The 21,817-nt window shown below is 41.9% G+C and overlaps 1 long non-coding RNA gene across 1 annotated transcript in view; it reads right to left on the minus strand.

Moving 5' to 3' along the window:
• The window catches only part of LOC114016083 (uncharacterized), a 229,102-nt gene that overhangs the window by 13,564 nt on the left and 193,721 nt on the right, over positions 1 to 21,817 (minus strand). The window contains exons 4-5 of the long non-coding RNA XR_008734639.1: positions 8,117 to 8,245; positions 907 to 1,071 (exon numbers count right to left, since the gene is read on the minus strand). This is a non-coding gene — a long non-coding RNA (uncharacterized LOC114016083). The remainder of the gene's footprint in view (positions 1 to 906; positions 1,072 to 8,116; positions 8,246 to 21,817) is intronic.

The following is a 21,817-nucleotide window of genomic DNA, read 5'->3' on the forward strand; positions in this document are numbered from 1 at the left end:
TACTATTCTAATCTACTTTTCTTGCTCCCTACTTAAAAAAAAAAGGGGGGGGAAAGCTTTTTGTTTTAAACATCGACTAAAAAGTTGTGATAAAATGCAGATAAGCCTTCTCTCTCAGCAGTCAGTGACACCAAGCCACATGTAGTCCATGGCAAAGACATACCTATGTTTCATACTATTTTCCTTCTCTTTTTGGCACAGCATGGAGTTTATGGCACATATGCTACAGCCAAGCTACAATAGTTTTGACAGCTGTAGGGGAAGGGTGGTCGGTGTTGTGGCTGAACTCTTCAGCCATTCCCGTGGGGGCAAGGGTGCCTTGCAGCTAGGCAGATGGCTCCTACGGAAGGTCAGCAGATATGTTCATGCATACCCTACCTATTTTTGCATGGTACCCATTGATTCGAACTCCTCTGAGACTCTCTCCCCCCTTTTTAATAGGAATTTTATCATGGTTTTAAATCTTTGCCAATTTCAACGTGGCTGATCTAATTGCACACAAAAAAAGTGTGGGAGCAGCAGTCATGATTCCCCTGGATAAACACTGGACTACGTGCTACTTGTGTTTGCTATGTCAGCTGTGAGCTCTGTAAGTACGAAGTCCTGCCAGGCAAGCCATAAATCTTTTGTCCATGAAAGGGGTGCATTATCTGCTTCTCAGCTGTTTCTTTTCTAAACAGCTACCTGAGGTTTAAGATAAATATTCAATGTGGTTCTTTAAAAGAAAAAAAATGAAGAAAACAGAACAGTTTCTCTCATGCACTGAACATTAACGACAAATCATATAGATCAGGGATTGGTCCTCATGGCATGTCCTGGGTCAATCTAAAAATGCAGTAGTGCAGCGAAAGGATTTCTAAAGAAGCAAAGAATTTAAGAATACTTTGGTTGTAATATACTTTGTACCTTCTGAGTCAGTCCCTTGCAGTGAAGCTGCCAGAGTAACTCCTGAGGCAACTGGGTGCAGCTCTGCGGGGGGAACAGTCAGTCCAAGCACGGGATTGTGAAGGCAGTTATGGTGAACAGGGATCCTTGTTCTCAGCTGATGTCTTGTTCCCAGGTGGCTTCATACTGAAAAGCGTGAAGAAATTAAACTGATGACTAGCCAAATGCCGACAGCTTAGTGGTTCATGGATTTAGTAGCTCTCCATGAGTCCAGTCAACTTCTGTTCCATTTTCAACTCCTGTAGATGTTGAATTTGGATTTTGGTATTTTTGATACCATTTCAAGGTCACCTCAGCCTTGTGTGGCTAAGCTGATATGGTTAGCCAGTACTGCTGGCTTTGCACTATCATACTCCCCAAAACATTTCCAGTTTTCACCCCCAGCTTTCTGTGAAATTTGGCTGTCTCTCACGTAACTCCTCCTTAACCACCTGTGAATTCCCCACAGAACCACCTGCAAATTTGTCAGCTTCTCACCCTGTGATCTATCAGATGCCACAATTTCTTGTGCCATGCCCAGTAGTTTCTCACGTCTTACTGGGTTGGGTGTGCCTCAGGTCCCATCACCCGCCTGCAGCCCTGGCAGCCAGCATCAACAAACCCAGCCTGCTGCTGTGGGACAGAGGCACGTATGTTCTTCTAGGACTAAGCAATAGTAACTATGTTGTATAAAAAGTAAAGATAATGCAAGGTATGGATTGAATACGACCGCTTTTGCTCATGCTGCTTTGCTCCTGATCACTCATGGAATGAGTTACTGAGGAAAGAGGATGTGCCATCTAGTCCCATACAAAGGTAAAGCCCTCCGTTAAATAAGAGCTTGAAAGGGACATAAAAATGTTTGTGACCAGCCTAAGGAACTGGAGGCCACTGTGGGAAGCTGCTTCAGTGGATGATGGGTTCTGATCTGATCAAACCAAACCTGGAGTTGAGAAAATTATAGTTTAGGAGAAACGTCTTTGAATCAAACGTTTGAACAGAAAACCAAATAAAACCACAATGATTGTAGGAGCTGTAGATAATATTATATGTATTATATTTAGATAGGTCCTCAGAGGAAAATGAAAACATCTCTGTGTAAAGAAATCAGCTACAATAGTGAAGTGGATAGGCTTGCAAGTGCATGGGTCTTTTATATGCAATTTTGGAAAACCAAGCTATACATCTATGATTTGTTGCATTTTTGTTGTAGAAGGCTTTATCCCATTTTTATGATTTTAGGATTAATAAACATTATCCAAGTCAAGCATAAAATAAGCAGCACCTCATTCAGCACATTCACTGAAATTTCCAGTGTATTTATCATTTTCTGCTGGGAGCATGGCTACAGAAATGATTAGAAAACAATATGGCAGGAAACTCTTGATGTAAAACATTTGAGTTATGTATCACAGATTGTCTCAAATTCTCTGACTTTTTAGATTTAAATCTTTTCAAAGTTTTCCCAAAGCTTTTGGCACATTTTCTGCAAAATGTGTACAAGAAAGACGAAAGATTCATGAAGGACCCTAGCCTTCTGTTATTGTTTAAACACTGATGCTTAAGGTTTAAATTTACAGGGAACAAATCATTCCACATCAAAACTAAGGTGTTGTATGTTTATTTACAGACCAAGCTCCAGTAGTAATGTGTATTTGTCATGGAAACTGATTTGAATGTAATTCTATACTCTGTTTTGCACCAGGAAAATGTGAGTTTCATTTTACTTGTCTCTGTTTTCAATTATAATTTGACAAAAGAAATAACTGCATTACCTATTTGATTTGCCAGAACTTTATCCCAGCACCACCTGTTGAGCCCTCGGCACTCGAATCCTGACATATAGCAGAGAACGAAATTATGCAGTTGGCATGCTAACCAGCAAGGATGCCAACAAAAGCATAATATAGCCTTTGTACTCAAAATACAACAAAATATATATTAAGCTACCAACTGCAAAGGTTTAAGCAAGCCACATTTAATTATACATGAACATATCTTTCCAACAAATAACTCAGTAGAAAAACGGTATGGAAGTTAGAAAGGACCCTTTCTGTATGGTTTGCATTGGTAAATATTGCAAGTTCAAAATAAATAAAATTTCACAATACCATAGTAGATTTATATTAGAGATGGCAAGAAGATCGCCAGGTAGCTTATACAAATAGATGGGTTCAGCACTATCAGCCTCCCAGTTTAAACAAAATGCCCCATGTTCATTTTTGGTGGGGGGAACTGACCTAGCACAGCACTAGTCTCCCAAGAAGGTGGAAGAAGAGGGTCCCAGCACTAGTCCAGATCGAAACCTTTTCTGCAAGTAACTGTGACCAAAGCAGCAGGGATCAACTGTGTCTCTGAGATGTGTTTCTTGAAGTAGCACTTTGCCACAAAAGTTAATCGCAGCTGCTTTCCTGGCACTTCTGACCTGAGATTTGCACAGAAGAGGGACTGAAGCTGAAGGGAGATAGGACAGGTCAGCAGGGATGAGGCAGAACCTCTAGTCCCCAGTTCTGCAGAGGTCAGATGAGGTCTGCACAGGGACTGGGAACTCACGTGGGATTTGCACGCTGGGAAGGGCTACCAGTGCTTCTAGCAGTGATGCGAGAGTTTCCAGTCTGTCCAAAAATATGAGTTAGATCACTGCATGCTTTTTAAGGGACTGTTTTAAAATACCAGTGACAATGACAGTTCACAGATTTTTATCAACCCCTCAATAAGCCTAAGAGAGAATTAAATCTGGAAACTTGATTACAGCATTGCTAATTCAGAGTCTTGGCCAGAAAAATGACACTAGGTATGAAACAAGGATTGTGTTCCAAGGTAAAGAGAAAACAAGGAATGAGATCTTACTCCTGCCCACCCAGAAATCACCACAAATGAGACAGGGTAAGGCAGAAAGAGCTAATTGACCCGTAAGGAAGGGAAAAGCAATTTGGGAAGTACAAGAAGAAGTTAATTGCCAGTGTTGCAGAAATTTTGATGCATTTGCACAGGGCTGAGCACATAGGTTCTGATGCTGGCTAAGGCTTTTGTCAACATTTTCATATGAAGCATAAATGAAAGACCATTAAAACTTTGGATAAGGAACCAAAATGCTGTAGGTTAAATGAAATATCTAGAAAATCATTTAGAGACAATGAAGTACAGCTTTAAAAAAGCTTGGGAAAAAAAACCCTAGCTTTGTAAACAAGGAAACCAACCAGCTGTAAATCACAAAGTCACCAAAAGATTTTACTTACTGTGCTAACTTTTTCACTCTGAGCTATTTAACTAATTATTACCACTGTAGGCTCATACTAAATGTATGTACTAAATGGAGGAGGTACCTCTTGGCACCTGTCAGTTACCACCAGATGCAAAGTTCTGATATGTGATTCCTGAACAGTATATATGCAATCCAGAAAGTTTAGTGAGTGAGGAAGTGGAACATTTCAAATTATATATAGAAAAACAGAATAATTTTGCATGCAGATTGCTACCAACACATGGCAGGAATCAGCGTTCATCAGAGGTTGCAGAATCTCTGTTTTTGCACGGTTCAACTTGACCGGACACAGCCACGAGCAACGTGATGAAATGAGACCTGCTTTGAGAAGGGAGAAGGGGGTTGGACTACATGACCTCCAGAGGTTCCTTTCAGCCTAAATTGTCTATGATTCTAGAACTTACCTAAAGAAATCAGAAATCTTTTAAAAGAAATATTTTCTTTACAGCTGTTATTAAGTTTTGCTGAAATGCAATGTTTTGTCCTATTTGTTTAAAGGTTGGAATTATTTACTCTTTATAATTTTTCTAAATTAAATTTTTGTAATTATATATGTAAATGCACTTTTATTATTTATTTACTTCTTAAGGGATTGATCAAACAGAATCCTGGGTGCCTGTGGTGAAATCCCAATGAGCCGGTGAGAGCGCTTGCCTAAAACTCTAAAATGGTAGCTTGAAACTTACCTCAATATCCTTAATTTTTCTGTGCTGAAAATGTAAAGTGGTGATTGTTAATGAGAAAAACTTAAATTTGTAATAGAAACTGTAAAACACTTGCTAAGAGATAGACCACATCTAGGAAAGCCAAATCTAGCTGATCTCTCCTCCTTATTTGCAAATATCCTTTGGGGTAACCACATTTCATTCAGGAAAATAAGAAGAGAGGAAGCATACATATGGCAGATACTTTGGCACCATCCCCTTCTAGATTTCTCTGATGTCTAACAGCCAAGAAAATATTCCATCATTTTAATTTCTTTCAGATAGCTGATTCCATGTGATATTTACTTTAGATGAAATATCTGGATAGTGTTCAAATAGGGCATTCAGTCAGCCTAGATAGAAAAGAATCCATCATCTTCTAATAACTACAAATTCTTAAATTGCAATGTTGAGCTTTGAGTTGTAAAATCATAAACTAGTAAGAAAACTCACTCCAGAAATGCACTGCCTTCCACAATATCTCCAAACACACCTAATATTTTTGCTTCCTTCCAAACAGCCTTGCAAAGACACTGAAAATACTGGAACACTTCCTTGCCCATCAGACATGCAAGGAAGCCGCAGGTGGATTGATGAACAGTCTGAGAGCTCTGCAAGTGGCTTTTTTATCCTTGACTGTGCTTTTGGGAATTTAATGAACCCACCCTGAATACTTGGGGCTAGCATTTCAGCTTGAAATTGAACTTTTGGCATATAAAACAGCCATGAAAGTTGTGAAGATTTACAGGTGGATTACAGTGAGCTGTACCAAAGGCAGCACCTTTTCAGGCAGTCTTTAAAGTCTGCTCTGAGCAACTTGCAAACGCCTCAAATACTGCTCAGCTCCACTGTTATTCGCCAGGTAATTGCTATTAGTCTTTTGTATCATCATCTATAAAGTGGGATTCATTGTTGAATTTAATTCCATCTGTACCATTTGGGAAGAATTAGTAGTTCTGGAATTAAACGTCAGTGGTTGTTACATTAGTTTAGCGTTTGTGTCTGCAGCACTGCTCCAAGCAAGTGCCCCCAGTTTACATCACATTTCTCTTATTGTTTGAGCATTCCGATAGCACACATGCAGCCTTTAGCAGAAACCAGTGACCCTGGGGGATCCTTTCACTTTAAGCTTAAGTTTACCTGTCACTGAAGGTGACTGAGGTCAGCTGGCTTAAAATGACTGATCTAAACCCCACACTTCCTGAAGGGATAAATTAAATCCAAAGAGAGAGTCTCATAAATTCCCAGGGAGCTCTTAGTATCGTAAAAATAGACTTGACGCTGCTCCAAAGTTTAGCCTCTGCCTTGACAAAGAGGAATCAAAATCAGCTTTGGCGCAGATCCTCCACAGGAGATACTTCTCCAAGTGCTACTGAGCAGTCTGTGCCTGCCTTATCTCGTGGCAACTTGTCACTGATCCCTCTGCCAGCTTTCACCGATAGTGAGATACTGCAGCTGACTGGAAGTGGGAGAGGAAAACAACAGTGTGTGTTTTCATACTTCCCTGTCTACTTCTCTGTATCTTCTCCTTTACGTCCTTATTCATGCAGATACTTCTGTAGAACTGGGCTCAGGGTGGTTGATGCAGGGCACAGACAAGTGCTTCTGTAGAAAAATCCTACCGTATTGAATAGAATTCTACAGGAACGGCTCTAAGAGCTTAATGTATTTGTAGAATTAATCTTGGTACAATTTTTTGAACCACCTATTAAAGATCTACATCAAGAATAATATTCACTGTTGTGTTCTATGGAGTTTTTGCTGGAACTTGTCCTGTTCTGCTTCCTGTCCATCATAATCACTTCATTACTGCTACAACCCGAGCCTTTCATCGTTCTGGAAACTGGTTGAGGTTTACGCAGTACTGCTTCCCAACAAAAAGTGATTTCCTGTCTCAAATGACTAAACTGTAGCATTGAGAAGGAATTTAATTTTATTGTCACCCTCTGAACTAGCAAGATGATTTATCAGTTTGTTTACGTACTGAAGGCTGCCAGCAAGGAGCATGCTTTGGTAAGGGGCACTAAAATGGGTGATGATTTCATTTGGCATCACCTAATACTGACTGTTTACTTTGGCACTTACCCATTTAGGCAGCTATGTAGACTAGGCAACTTAAGAAACAGGCAGGAGATTATGGCCATAAATTGTCTTCAAAGAATTGTCTTGATTCATGATTGTCTTAAAATATATAAACACATTTTACCACAATGATTTTGCCCATTACAAGGCATACACAATGCACAAGAGACTTTTCCCCCTTCATATAGCAGTAAAAAAAACCCCACTATGGCTCTTGCCAAACTTGTTTAAAGTTTACATGCATTTGTTTGGACAAATGTGGTGGAAAATTATATCCAATGTTTTGGGCACTGGCCCAAGCACCTCCTTACATCTCAACAGTGCCTCTTCCATCTTTTAATGCAGATTTCTAAATTAAGTTTGTTTTTATCTGGAGTATAATATTAAAAAAATAGACTATGAAATAGCACATAATTTTGGCTCTGTAAAATGTAGCTCTTCCTGGTGTTTGTTTTTGTTTGTGGTTTTTTTTTTTTTCTCCTAATTGGAAACAGTAGCTAGTGATTTCTGCTCTGCTTTTCTTGGATGCTGCTGTTTTAGGGTTATCTATTGCCTGTAAGAACAACTGCTCCTCAGATGCTATTGAAATATATCATCTTGTGATGGAGCTAGAGACGACACAATCCCATACTGAAGGCATCTGGTACAGTGGCAAAAAACATGGGGCTTGTCCTGCCTCACTACCAACTTCATTAAATTTCTGTGTATTGGGTAACTGTGTGAAATCAATAGGGTATTCTGCTGGACTTTTTAATGGACTACGATACATGTAATTGACAAGAATTATATAGTAATGGAGAGGTTCCCATTTCCCCTTAAATTTCAGCATTATACAGGATGAGAAAGGAAAAAAAAACCTGCTTAAAACCCCTAAAATTCTATTTCAAAAGATTACATTATTTTGCATGTCTATAAATCATAAATTATCAGATTTTTTCAATGTCATTGGGAACAATCACAACCGAAATATTTTTGCAGAGGGAAAGTTTGCAGACAGCAAGCTAACATATTTGCTTGATTGTCTTTGGCACTGCTAGTATTTAAATCTGGGGTTCCAGGACTGTCGATACGTACGGGACTCTAAGAGGAGCTGCGAGCAGAGATCAATAGTTACTCCTGCAGCAGGTCATCAGGCACGTACCTTACTGAAGGAGAAGGCTCCCTGCTTTTGACCTCTCTGCTACGCCAGAACTAAACCTGAGGCCAGGGCAGGCACATCACTGGTCCCAGGCTGGGGTCTTTCTGGAAAATCCTCCATTAAGTAGAGACCCTGGAGGAAAGAAAGGGGAGTATTAATTAATGTAAACTGGTTCGGTCTGTGGCTGTATGAAGCCTGCGCACGCCTCTGGCGCTCAGTAATAACGCGGCTGCGGTGGCAGAGGGTCCGGGCTCCGCTCTGCTCCCGGGGTTAAACGTTTGATACATTTGTAGGTAAAATCTGAAAGGGAAAGTGAGTAGGTGTCCTTCGAGACGTTGTACAACGGGGGAGCATCGCCTTCTCGTCGGGAAGTTCCCCCCAGAACTCGCCTCCCGGGCGGCGGCCCGGCTGAGCCCGGCAGGGCGGCCCCGACACGGCCGAGCGCGTGGGGCGCTGCACCGGAGCCGTCCGGGGTTGCTCGGCCCTCCCGGCCTCGGCCGCACGCCGGGGCTTCGGCCGTACCGCGGCCCGGAGCCCCCGCACAGGCCGGGGTAGCCCGTCGCTGTTGCCAGGGCCCGCCGCACCCGCCCTGCCCCGGTACCGCCGGTGCGTGACCGGCCCGGGGGCTGCCCGGCTGCACATCGCAACCCTGACCCGCGAGCCAAACGGCCTTGCAGCCTGCGGGGCGCCCTGGGCTGCCCCACGCCGCGGCCACCCCCCGCCGGGGCCGCCGTGGCGGTGCACAGGGCCGAGGGCAGCGCGGCCCCGCAGCCCCCGCCCGCCCGGCGCTGCGCCCCGCGGCCAGCAGAGGCCGCTGCCGGCCCGGCTCCTCTGCGCTACGCTGCGCTCGGGGCCGCCGCCGGGCGGGGCGCTGGGGACTGGGGGCTGGGGGCTCGGGACTGGGGGCTGGGAGCTGGGGGCTGGGGGCTCGGGGCTGTGGGCTCGTGGGCAGCCGCCGGGCTGGGAGCTGGGGGCTCGGGGCTGGGAGCTGGGCGCTGGGGACTGGGGGCTGGGGGCTCGGGACTGGGGGCTTGGGGCTCGGGGGCCGCCGCCGGTCTGGGGGCTGGGGGCTTGGGGCTGGGGGCTGGAAGCTCGGGGGCCACTACCGGGCTGGGGGCGCGGGACTGGGGGGCTCGGGGGCCGCCACCGGGCTCGGGGCTGGGGGTTAGGGGCTGGGGGCTCTGGGCAGGGGGCCCAGCAGCGTGGCCCAAGCGCACTCCGGAATTACCTACGGACGGACGTGTAACCCCCCCCTGCAGCAGTTACACACAGTTGTGCTCAGAGGGGGTGCAGCTATTTTTCACCCGTGTGAAGTAAAGATCTGTACCACAGGCGCTGCTTTTTCGTACTCAACATAGGTACGAGGAAAATACAAGCACCCAGAGATTAATTTCCGATAAAGAAAAAAATACCGAAACACTATGATTTAGAAGGAACTTTAGATACAGTTTAGACAAGGTACTATCTAGACAGACCTTTCCTGGCAGGATCACCGTCACTGCTTTCGGTGCCGTGTATCGCCACGCTTGAATTTGGTACCTGCCTGTGGCTGTCTATGACCACCCAAGACAGGCATCCCATTTCAGTAGCTTACTTATTTCCTTGATTTGTTTTTCCCTTATTTTTCCCCTTCAGCTGAGAACTTCTGTTCTCGTTCATCTTCAGGGACATACTGGGCAGAGGGCACAAACAACTCCCCCCCACCCTTTTCCTTTTCCCCAAATCACCTTTTTCTTTGCTTTCTACTGTGGTTTTGGCATTTTTGGGGGGAAGGAAGGACTGCAGAGAGAGGGGCCTTTTATTTGGGCTTGGACACCCAGGGTTTTTTGAATTAGTTGGGTTATCAAGAGTTGTGGAAAAATACCTTCAGTCCATGGCACCATCCAGTCTCCTGATTTAACAGACCCCTGTGTGTCCTGGGGCTTTCTGCCTCCAGCCCCCAGACAGCCCTGCCATGTGCCCCCGGGGAGGGGGGCAGGATGCCCAGGCGTCCTCTGCCTGTGCTGCACCAGAGGCTTGGGGTAGGACTGGCATAAGTCATACATCTCCTTTCTACTTTTTGGGTCACGTCTAAAGCTTGGAACCTAGCATAGGTATTTCTAAAACCTCTTCCTTAAATATCTCAAACTGCAGAAAGGAAAATAAATCTGATTTATGACCTGGTGCTTCTTCCTCTATGAATGTGTTTCTTACTGTGCTTCTCCAGTGTTGCTCTGAACCTTGTTTCATAAATACCTACATATAAAAACCCCACAGAAACCTCTATATTTACATTTATATTATTTGTCTATTCCTTGATTGCTTAATATGAAATAAACTGAATCAACCATTTAGGTTTACCTTTCTATGCTTAAAAAAATAATGAAATATGACAGTTTATGGCTTTTCTCCTCTGGATGGCAGTAACTCCTGCTTAAACATTCATGACCCGTGACTGCAATATCCCGCAGCAAGGGATTTCCTTTCCTTTGTCAGTGTGCTATCCAAAAGAAACATTTAATTTCATTCATTCTATGTTTTTTTCAAATCTGAATCTGAAAGTTAAGGAAGCTTTCAAATAAGGAATCTGCTTAATGTAAAAATCTAATCGCATGTGTTCTATGCATAAAACCAGAACAGGAATCAGAAGAAAGGAATTAATGGTGGGCATTTGTCCCTAGTTGTATCTGGTTACGTTTCATAAAAATGAATGAATGTTGCTGAGAAAATCAAGTTCCTTGATGTTAAACAATGAAGCGATACAAAAGATACAGAACTTGCCTGACCTGAGAGTGTACCAGAATACCTGCCCCTTTAAAACATTCTTATTATAACAAAGCACATCTGGATTTCTTGAGTGTTCATTTTTTACCAGTAAATACATCTAGTAAAGGTGATTTCCAAACACCCACTGTGCAGCCATGTAAGTTAGTTTAAACAAGAGGTATGAGAGGGAGTTAAGCTCTCCTCCCTTCACATCTGACCAAATAACATTTTTTCAGTAACAAAAGTACATTTACACATAGGACTTGGGTCTTCTCACCAGCCAGGACTAGCTCTATTGCCTTGTTTTACTGCTGGTGAAAACGATGCAGTTAGAGCAACAGTTTCCAAAGATGAGTGCTTGTATTTATACAACTGAACCTGCGCTTTGAGGGTAACCCGAGTGCCCTGACACCTTCCCGGCAGGCTGAGGTCTGTCCCTCAGAGGACAGCAGCCTGCCCGGTTTCTGGGGCGCAGCGAGGGCCGTGACCCTGGCCCCTGCCCAGCAGCAGAGAGCGGTGCCCTGGCTTCCTGGTACACGTTATCTATCGGGGAGAGAGTTACTGATTCTATGTGCGCGTTCAGTCTGTGGGCTGTGAGCTGAGATGGCTAGTGGTGATCTAAAAGTGGTTTTTGAGAAGTGGGTGTTTTTCTACCAAGAGCTTAATGCTACCAACTCCTTTGAAAACCTTAAATGTTTTCAAATGGAGAAAAAATCCCCTTGGCTCCGAGAACTGAGAAAAACATTTCCGCCGACACCTTTTTCAGTGGAAAAAATAAATTTGACAAATTTGGCAAGTTTACATTAATTTCTCCAGAATCAAGATCAAATTTACATTTTCTCTCCAAATGGCTAGTGCTCAGAAAACCCACTTAGACTGCTCTATTTCTATCACTATTGTCCTGATCCTCAATAACAACTTAAGGTTCTGCCCATTCATCTATCTTTTCTACATCTGAATAAGTGAAGGAAAACACTTTTGTGGTAAATAAGTCACATAAAAGGTCCTGCCTAAGCACTGGAGGTCCTCTGGTGACAGAAACATCATCCCAGCTCTGCAGATATGCTTCGGAAGGCATGGTGTCTCCTGAGTTTCTTCATACGATGGGGGAGCAAACTTTGTCACTGTCCAGGAGAAAGAGCAGCACCTACTTGCTGACATGAACACAGCTCCGCAGTTCGAACAGAACCACTGGCACACAGTCTTGACCTCCCCTGCTTCATTGTCCTGGTAATTTTCTTGAGAAGCCTAGCAGAGGTGCTCAAAAAGCTTTCAAGACTGAAGATATCAGTGAGAGATAAACTGCAAATTACTCCCAGCTGCTGCCCTGGCCTCTTTTTTTTTGAATGTCAGGAAACCTGAAAAATAATCATGTGGGTGCAGCTAAGAAGGTGATATTACAGCTTGCCACAAAGCTGAGCTTTCAGCCTTTCAAAAGATGAATAAAACTAGATACATCATTTGTTACACTGGTTTTACTGCAAGTCCATACCTTTGAGATTCTCTGATTTGCTGCAAATTTTTCTCTGAAGACTTCATTAAGTTCTGGCCCTGGCACCAATTTGTCAGTAAAAGATAAAGCACTTTGAGAAGCTGTCTCAAAAGGTTCCCCCTTAGCACATTTGTGGAGACCTGTTGCTGCTCAAACTGACTTCAGAGCTCAGGGGGAAGGGTGGGGAACCCGCTATCAAGCAGAGAGAAAACAGGTGACAGGAGTTCTTTTCTGTCCTATTAAACATAGTGTGTTCTCCCCACTTCAGTGCATGAGTCTGCCTCTTCACCATGGTAGCAGGTAAAAGAAGGACAGATATAGCAAAAAATATCGAATGGACTAAATAGCCAGCTGCAGATTTAATTTTACTGTAATTTTTTTTAAGTATAAGCTTTGTATGGGATGTGGGTAGAAGGTTTCTGCCATATAACGCTGGGCTACCAAATACCTCAGCTCTCTCAAGCTGCCCTGTGACCAATTCAAGCAGCATTCTGCATGGTCTCTTTTGAAAAAAGGTGTAATTCATAAACCTCCCTTTTCCCTGAGCTCCAGACAATGTCTGTACCCATTTCCTAGATAGCGTTATGTACACATGGCATAGTAGAAATACAGACAGAACACAAGCAACAATGCATTTATTTAAAACCCCCTATTCTTCGTCTCCCTGATATACTAAAATGGAGGCTGATGGAAAACAAAGATGCTTTCCTGTGTGATGCAGGGTGTCACTGTGACAGCTGAGGTCAGGAGGAGAGAAGACATGCAGAACATTTCAGGCTGAGGTCCAAAATAGAGAGATTTCAAGTTTATTACGAGGACAGAAGAGCACTGTGCACTTGAATTTCTACCTGTTGGCACTATAACTAAGCGCAGCTAGTCAGAAGGTTATGTTATAGCTGGAGCTCGGTTTGAAAGGTGATTTCAAACAAGTTAAAAATTCCTGTTTATTACAAGCTCCTAAATTAAGAGAAACTGAAAGATTGGTTTCTTTCTGAATCCTGAATCGTTCTTTAAATTACATTCAGAGGTTATGGCCATTTTGAATTCTAGTTTAGAAACATGTATGGAATTTGTGCTAGCATTCCTAACGTCTAAAGTTACAGAACTGCCAACAGTTTGTCCAGAAAAACACTCAATTCTGGACTTATTTTAAAATAATTAAAAATAAATAAAAAATCTGTTGGGGATAGCAGCCCTGCCCCACAGACTAGAGATGTTTTGCAACCCTAGGAACTCAGTGTAACTGCAAGATGACCTGCCTCGTGTGCAAGATATGCAAAATTTCTCTGAAATTCCTCCTTCTACTTCTTCAAATTAATTAGCAAGAGGAGCCTTCCAGGACACCTGGCATAAACTTTCTCGCTTTCTCATGCAAATGCAGCGGTAGGAGCGGACCTTACAGCAGCACAGCCTTCTCGAAAGGAGGGCAGGCTTGCCCTTTCGGTATTGCCGTAACAGTAGGATCCCTTCTATAACATGCTTTCTGCTAGGTGCTGCATGAAGTTCTCTGCAATGTTATATGAATGGACAGTACAAATCAAATTCATCATAGCTACTGCTACTTTCAGGCTTTTTATCAATGAGCAAGGTCTTGTTGGCTTGTCTTTCTGTGTAGCATCAACTGCTGATTTTACCTGCAGGAAATCAAAGGAAAAAAAAGTTTCTCTGGGTGGGAAATACACTTGTTTTTAAAAGAGCTGTTGTATAAAAAAACCCTATGCTTTCTGGGTTGCTGGAGTTGCCTGAGGCAGACTTGTCGTTGTTGATGCACAATACATCACGTGCCACAGAAAAAGGTTTCCCAGGATCGGCTATGCCCTTTGTACAGCAGTAAGCAAGAATGACTAAGGTATAAAAGGACATACTGTGGTGAAGCATTTTTGTGGGTGAGGTCTGCAAGGTCAGAGAAGACACATATAAAACTAATGCCTTCTGCAAGCCATGAAGAAGTTAGCAGGAAAAGAAGTATAAAGGGGAAAGCAATCAAAGGCAAGTAATGGAGGCGGCACACATCCAAAAAATCACCTGTGCGACAGTGCTGGCTGCTGGGAAAATCCTGACTGATCCAGAAGAAAGAATCTTTTCTTCACGTGATGGCACAATGGGCTGCAGAGATGGGGTTAGTTCAGCATCCATAGGCTCCCTCCTGCCCACATTGCCGAATCTGAACAATTTATTGCAGAACAATCTGAGCAATATCTTGAATCCTGAAACCCAGTTTCACACAATTAAACCGCAGCTGTTCAACGATCAGAGACTATAAATGAAAAGAAAGGACAGTCAATTTGCAGGAGGCATATGTCCTGTGATAGATGACCAAATTATATGTAAACCGATTTATAAACTGGTTTCTTTGTAAATCAGCAGCACAGAATACCTCCCCCTGCCTGGAGCCTCCCAGCTGTACTGTGTGTACCTGCACTTTCTGTCTGATCTGATTTCCTCTGCTCTGTCCCCTGCTGCACTCTGTAGACCTTGCTAAGGTTGCAAAGGATCTTTTAAGCTACAAAATTGCCCCTGGTATAATCAAGTTGTGATACTTTTTGATGAAACTCTGTCTCTGAGGCCAAATATTCCACTGTTCTTACTTGTTACAGCCAACTTTTCACAACTGAGACAGATGTATTTGATAAAACAAAAAAACCCATTAAAATGAAAATCAAGCCTTCTCGTACTCTCCTTTGCTTCAAGGGACACAGAAAAGCATTGAGATGATAATGGACTTTTGCATTGCCTATAATTATTCTGTTAGCAGCAGACTGGCTTTTCAATAAACCAAAGACATGAGGATACAAACCCTTGCATGGGCAAATATGCTCAGATTCCTTGATTTTGTAAAGTTTGCACTGGCAGTTACAACCTATTTAACTAATCCCTGGTGATTTTGGAAGGCTGACCAGAACGCCTTTCTGTAACCTCGTCCCGGCAGCAAAGCTTCGCACATTTGGGGGTAATCAACACGTTCTCTCCTGCATTTCACATCTTTTACCTCTTTACAAAATCACTTATCCCAGTATCGTTATAATAAAATTTTAAAAGCATGTCATTGCTCAGATCTTTGGTACAAAAGTCCCCTCAATGATCCCTCCTCCTCAGCTGGATGTGTGCTCATAACAGGGTGTTTTGAATTGCACCCAGATGGCCAAGGTCTCCTGAAGGAGAGAGGCCAAAGGTCTTTTCAAATGCCAAAAATTGCCAAGGTGTAGAGTTCTTGGCTAAAGGGAGTGCCACACCTTTGCTTGAGTAACCACTCAGTTGAAGGGTATAGGGGCTGCTATGGCAATACAACCTAATACATCAAATCCTGTCTGAAAGGTATCTGAGAGCTAATCTGCATTTTACAAAGTAGCTGCAAAAACAGCAGGTGATGCTAATTCAAGGATCAGTAAACCATTAGTGTACCTAGCACACACCTCTCAGATTTTCTCCAAGATTAAAGGTTCTCTTTTGGTCATCTTTCTTAGCAGGACAGAGCAAAGACTGTCATTTAGGTATGAGTTAAAGAAATACTCCCTTTTGATTGATGAAAGTTGTTTGCTGCATAAGGAATTGAAGCAAATTACATGATTTGCTTAATAAGATTTAATACAGGAGCTCTTATAAAAAATAGAAGATTGTCTTTGATTTCGTATCCTTAAATAGCACTAATTAAAAGTACCCAGTGGGTAAATAATAATCATCATCACCCCAGAGTGCGGTGCCCTACTGAAGCCTTGGATCAGTCATACCATTTGGGAGGAGACAGTTGCAGTTGAACGTGATACCCCAGACTTGTCCCCATTCCTGATGGCCTGTTCTCCTCCGTGGTTGCCCTCAGAAGCTGGATGACATGGTTCATTGCACATAGCCCCTGAAAGGCCTTCCTTCCGCGGGGTGCACGTCTATGCATGGGAAACAAAGCAGCTCAGAGCAGTCTGACTTGGTCACATCACCACCACAGATACAGAGGGAAAAGAACCCTCTGACCTGGCATTTCCACTGCTGCATCTGTTTGTCACCGTGTGATGGGCATGAATAGCAGGAGGTGACAGGATGTTGATTTCAAGCTCTAAAACTTAGCTCTGCAGAGGCTGCTTCCAACAGGTGAGTAAAATAAAAAAAGAATGGGGCTTTTTTCATATTGATAAAACCAGCTGAATTGTGAGCATTCTTGAAAGTGTGCGAGGCTCTGATAAGAGTTTTATCAAGCATGTATTACATCAACTGGCGGCTACAGTGGCCCCCTAATCAGCTGGTTGTCCTAGCAGCAGTGCCTAGACAATACGCTCACATCTATCGAGGAAGCACTTCACTGTCAGCGGAGATGCTGTTCCAGTATATCATGCTTGAGACCCGGTGTAAAGAAGGACAACCAGGCCCCTGCTTTAGATATGCTCAGATGCTGGGAGAACTGAGGCTCTTTCAAAAATCCTATTCAGTGCAAACTTCAGTTCTGCACATCTGAGAGTCCCTCCACCTTCATGAGAAAGAATATGTATTTAGTAATTTTGTTGGGGAGTCAACAGAAATAACTGTTAATGATTAAACACCAACCTGTGAGAAATGTCCTTTCCAGATGTGTTTTTAATACAACATATAATTAAATTTTAACAAGTTTTATTCAGGTCTATAAGGACTTTGCATAAAAGCTTTAAGTGGGAATGCAGAGGACAGAACTCCTGATCCAGAAAAGAGAAAAAGGCCCATGAATATAGTTTCATTTGTTACAATGAGACTGAGTTTGCAATTTCTTGGATTAGACGAGGACAGACTTTGAGAGACTGCAAAGACCCGAGAATACTGAGGTACTTCAAGCACTCAGTTTTTCATCACTGGCAATATTAAAAACCCTGGGTAAGACTATTCTTTGTTTTATACTCATATAAATAAGGACTAATTCCACTTAGGGAATGCAATAGCTTTATTTAAAGGGAATTATTTCTGACCATCGAAAGTGGTGAGAGAATACGCCTCACACTGAAAATGAAAGCCAGCCTGACCACAGAACAGTAACATACACTGCAATCCGTACCTGTGAACCTCCTCTGAAAAAAATCTGATGGTTTTTCCTGAAGCTGTTCTGGGATAATTGTATCTTTGTCCATTATAAATTCACATATATTTTTATAAGCAAAGCAAGGGTCCCATTGGCACCATTAGAATTAATCCTTTAAGAGATTTCCAAAGATATGTCTTGCTTAACTTCAACGGGGAGTTAACTAAACACTCTACAGAAATTTTATTTTTCCTCATAAGAAACAATAGATCCCTGTAAATGTAAAGTAAGTCATACACAATCAAATATGCTGGCATAAAAGCAGTCATGCTCTCACTCCTATAAAAATTAAATAAGTGGTGCCAATAAAGACATGCCAACATGTAAGAATAAACCTTTTGTTTTAAAGCATATATTACCAAAAAACATTTTATAAGCTTTTAAAATTCATTAAGACTCAGGCCTTGGCTGTTTGGAAGTCTTTTTCAGTGACTGGATCACAAGGAAACTGGGGTGAAGTCTGCGTTTTTGTGTACAGAGGCCACAAAATAATGAAAAAGGTCAGTTTACTTGAAACTGGGTCCTAGTCTTAGCAAGTTGTGGTAGAAAGAGAGTAGAAGTAAATTTGTCAGGGTCTGTCCTTTCCTTGCAGCCCTATCTGCTGTAGCCAGCACCAGGGAAGACTTGTTTTCCCACCCACATCCTGTGCTGCTTTTTGCTACCAGGCTTGGGGACTTGCACGTACCTCCTGAAATACCGCACCCTGACTTCTTACAGACTTAGAGAACGTAATGGCTAATGTGGTTGCACACATCTGCCAAACATATGAGTACTTTTTCACCCCAAAAGCGTTAAAACAGTTCATTGCACTAGAAAGCTGTCATACGAAATTCATATGACAGCTGTTACAGTGGAAGTGTCACAGGAATTAACATATAGGAACATCTCAGTAGCCCATCTGAAGTGATATTCTCTCAATGCAGTCACCCACAAACTTTTCAAAAAGGAGGCAGGCAGTAATGAGGATATGGGCTAAAAATGAGCAAAACCCTTTGGCTCCATATAGAAACTTTCCCAGAGAGCACTGGAGTCCAGATTTTCAGTTCAAACTTCTTTGTGACCTAACGCTGAGAACAGCGCGGTCAGGCTCAGAGTACATCTCCTCCTTGCTTACATGCTGGCGTGTTAACATTTTCTGTACTTTACAGTAAGGATATTTTACAAGGTAACTAAGGGCTTGTGGATCTGTCCTTTAGGGCATAACGAGCTTGTGTGTGATACTTGTTTGAAGTCACTGAAATGTTCAAACTGCAATGCCACTTACAGCTGGGCGTGTTCCGGGAGGTGACTGCCTACCTTACAGAAGCCCTGCTCTTTTTGTGGAGACTTTTTCAACCTGGCAAAGCTGCCTGGGGCAATGTACATGTGAGACAAGAGACCAGCATCCTCATTTGCAAATGAAGTCATAGGACAGAAAGGTGCTTCTGTGCCTTAAATTTAACTGAACAAAATGCAAGTTTAAGCTGTCTCTCTTATAGTTAGGCTGTTGTATGACACACTCTTCCAAGGTGTCTCTTTATACCAAGGCTAAACATGCAGTATCAGGATTTAATTCTGGAATGGACTTACACTTCCCATGTGATAAAAATTGCTTGTGTCAGTCAAAGTACCATAAAAAGGGTATATACCATGTAATACCTAAAGGGAATTACAAAATCACCTGAAGGATGACTATGAATAGAGAAAGGTGGATATAGTACCTTTGGTAGAGTGTTTATTAACTTACAAGTTAAAGCAACAGTTGTTTCAGAAAATCAAACAAATCCCGTGGCTGAGTCCTCCAAATTTTGACCATCTGCATCACTCTGGAACACTCACATAAAAATGACATATTTGAAGAGTTGTGTCTTTTTTGTGATGGGTTTTTTTTTGTTTTTGCTTTTTCTTTTTTTTTTTAACAGAAACATTTAATTCTCATTCACAGTTTGCTGTGAACAAAACTTCAACACTTCTAAGAAATTGTAAAAGAAAGTGGTAAGCACATAAGGTTCTTGCTACATCTGTTGGGAAGCAGGAAAAAAATCACAGATCCCTAGAAATCCAGGGAGGGGAATAGGAAAACTGGAGGGAAGGATGGTATCCCAGGGACAGGTATGTGGCTGTGAGGCACAAGTGCTTATTCCAATATAGCTCGGAGTGCCTTGTAATGACATAAACAAAGCATGAGCTCTACCTTCCAAGTAAAAAATGTCAGAAAGCCGCACTGAATGTTTTTCTTCCGAAAGACTTTTTCCAGGTTCTCTAGGCAAAGAGAGTGATCTAAACTAATATATCTCATGACCACTAACAGTAACATATTGCTTAGCTTGCAGTGCATTAGCAGTATCTGGTATCTAACTGATATGAAGCAACTCTTTATTTCTCAGATGATAGAACCCCATGGCTCCACTGTGAGATTCCAAATTAAAAGATTTCCAGAGCCTATCACCATCATAATACTCTCTTACCTAGATTCCAGGGCTTTCTCCACAGCTTTGGTGGCAGTGTTTCTGCCTCTGGTACCTATTGATAGTATGTTTGCTGATTGAAGCTGTGAAAATTTCTGGTTGCCTTATTTAGCAAAGTCAGATCTTAGACATTTCAGAAAAGAGTGGTATGTGGTTGCTTGCTAAGGGATATGTTGATTTATTCATCCAAGTTTTGTAGGATAGTTATGTATAACTGTCTCTTATTTTGACATGTGGAGCTGTAAAAATAGTGACTGTTGGGCTCTGGAGCATTTCTTTTCTGTCTGGGTATTTGCAGTGCTAAAACCTGATAACGTGTTGTTACATGTTGATCCACCTTGAGAGCTTTTCCGAAATAATCTAGCCCAGTTGGTTTTGACCTTTTCCAATTTGCAAGCCTCTAAATGTTTTCCAGTAAGATTATGAACCCTCTCTGCACTCTGAATTTAAGCTAAAAGAGAATAGCCTTGCTTCCCTTTGTTACCGGTCAGGGATTGCTTGGAAATGGTCCCTTCGCAGTGGTTGCAGGCCAGGCATTGAAAACCAAGTGCAATTTTATGGCCAAAGTTACAACTAGAGTAACTTGGCATAATTCCACTGATTTCAAAGGAAAAATCCTTTGATAGTATCAGTTAGAATAATGGCTAGTTTATTGAACACTGGCTGAGGAACTTCCCCTGCCTTTAGTCCTCCTCTATAGCTTTCACTGTGAATAAGATTAAGCTCCATTTCAATGTAATTATATCTTCTTTGGGAAATATTCCTTACTTACTACCCAGACAAGAACACATCGAAGAGCCCGAGAGGAATCTTAAAAAAATTTTACATGGGAAAACTCATAAGAAAATTCTTAAAATTGTATTTTATGCTTTGTCTCAGATGTATTCTAGATGTCTGATTTTCTCTCAGACGGACAGTACCTTCTATCTCAGTGGTGCAGTGTAACATGCACAACTCTAATAGAAGTTATACAGTTAATAAGATAATTTTTGCTTGGCTTCTCCAATCAAGTAGTTCTACTGTTAAAATCTTGAGCAAGGTATCAGTGTCTCTGAGTAGAATTACGCTGATTTACACCAGATGATCATATGTCCAAGTATTTTAAGATGCTTGAGATTCTTCATGAGTGCAAAGGAAATAATGTTGCTGTTTCTTCTGAAAAAGAAAAGCTTAGATAGGAAGGTAGATATTAGGAAAAGCAACAATTAGGTCCGAAATGTTAATAACTGGATATCTTTTCTGAAGATAGTTAGAAGTATTTACATTTAAAATACAAGAAAATCTCTGAAAAATTAGAGAAAAATGGAAAACTGTCTTTTATGCCGTTACTGCCTAGCTCACTTTGCAGCTCCCTCACATGACAACGAATAACTAAAGAAAACTATTATTATGCAAACCACTCCAGCACAAAAGGGTATTACATATCTGGTACAAAAGGGGATTTCTTTAAAAAGCACAGCACATTCAGTGTTTAGGGTTTGCAGTTGAAATTCATGGCCTTGCTTGCCAATATTATCATGCAGCTGGCTATTATGCTATTGCTTTACTCTGAGGGGAAAAAAATCACAATAATGATATTCAAATGGGTTCGTATTAAACTGTTGTATTCTCTTATGCTGCAATATCAGTTTTAATGACTTTTGGCATCTCTTCTCTAGCACAAAGGTCACAATAAACACTAGCCACAAAAACCTGATTGCAAACAGAAAATGTCAAAACTGCACATCTTTTGATTTAAAAAGTTATCGCTGGAAAATAGTGTTAGGCATTATTTCAGTGTTGATGACTAAGATATATGATAGGACTAATTAAAATATTGTTCTCATATTTAGCTATGAGATAGAAGTTCATGTTTCTGTAAAGAAGGCTTCTGACAGAATCTCTTCTATTGGTGCTGTAAAACAAGGCTTTATTTTTTAAATTTTAATTCTAATCCATTTTTTAAATCTTTTCAGAGATACTCTCCTATTTAAATAAAAGCAAAA

This window comes from Falco cherrug, chromosome 12 (genome assembly GCF_023634085.1).
Source record: "Falco cherrug isolate bFalChe1 chromosome 12, bFalChe1.pri, whole genome shotgun sequence".
Lineage (NCBI taxonomy): Eukaryota > Metazoa > Chordata > Aves > Falconiformes > Falconidae > Falco > Falco cherrug.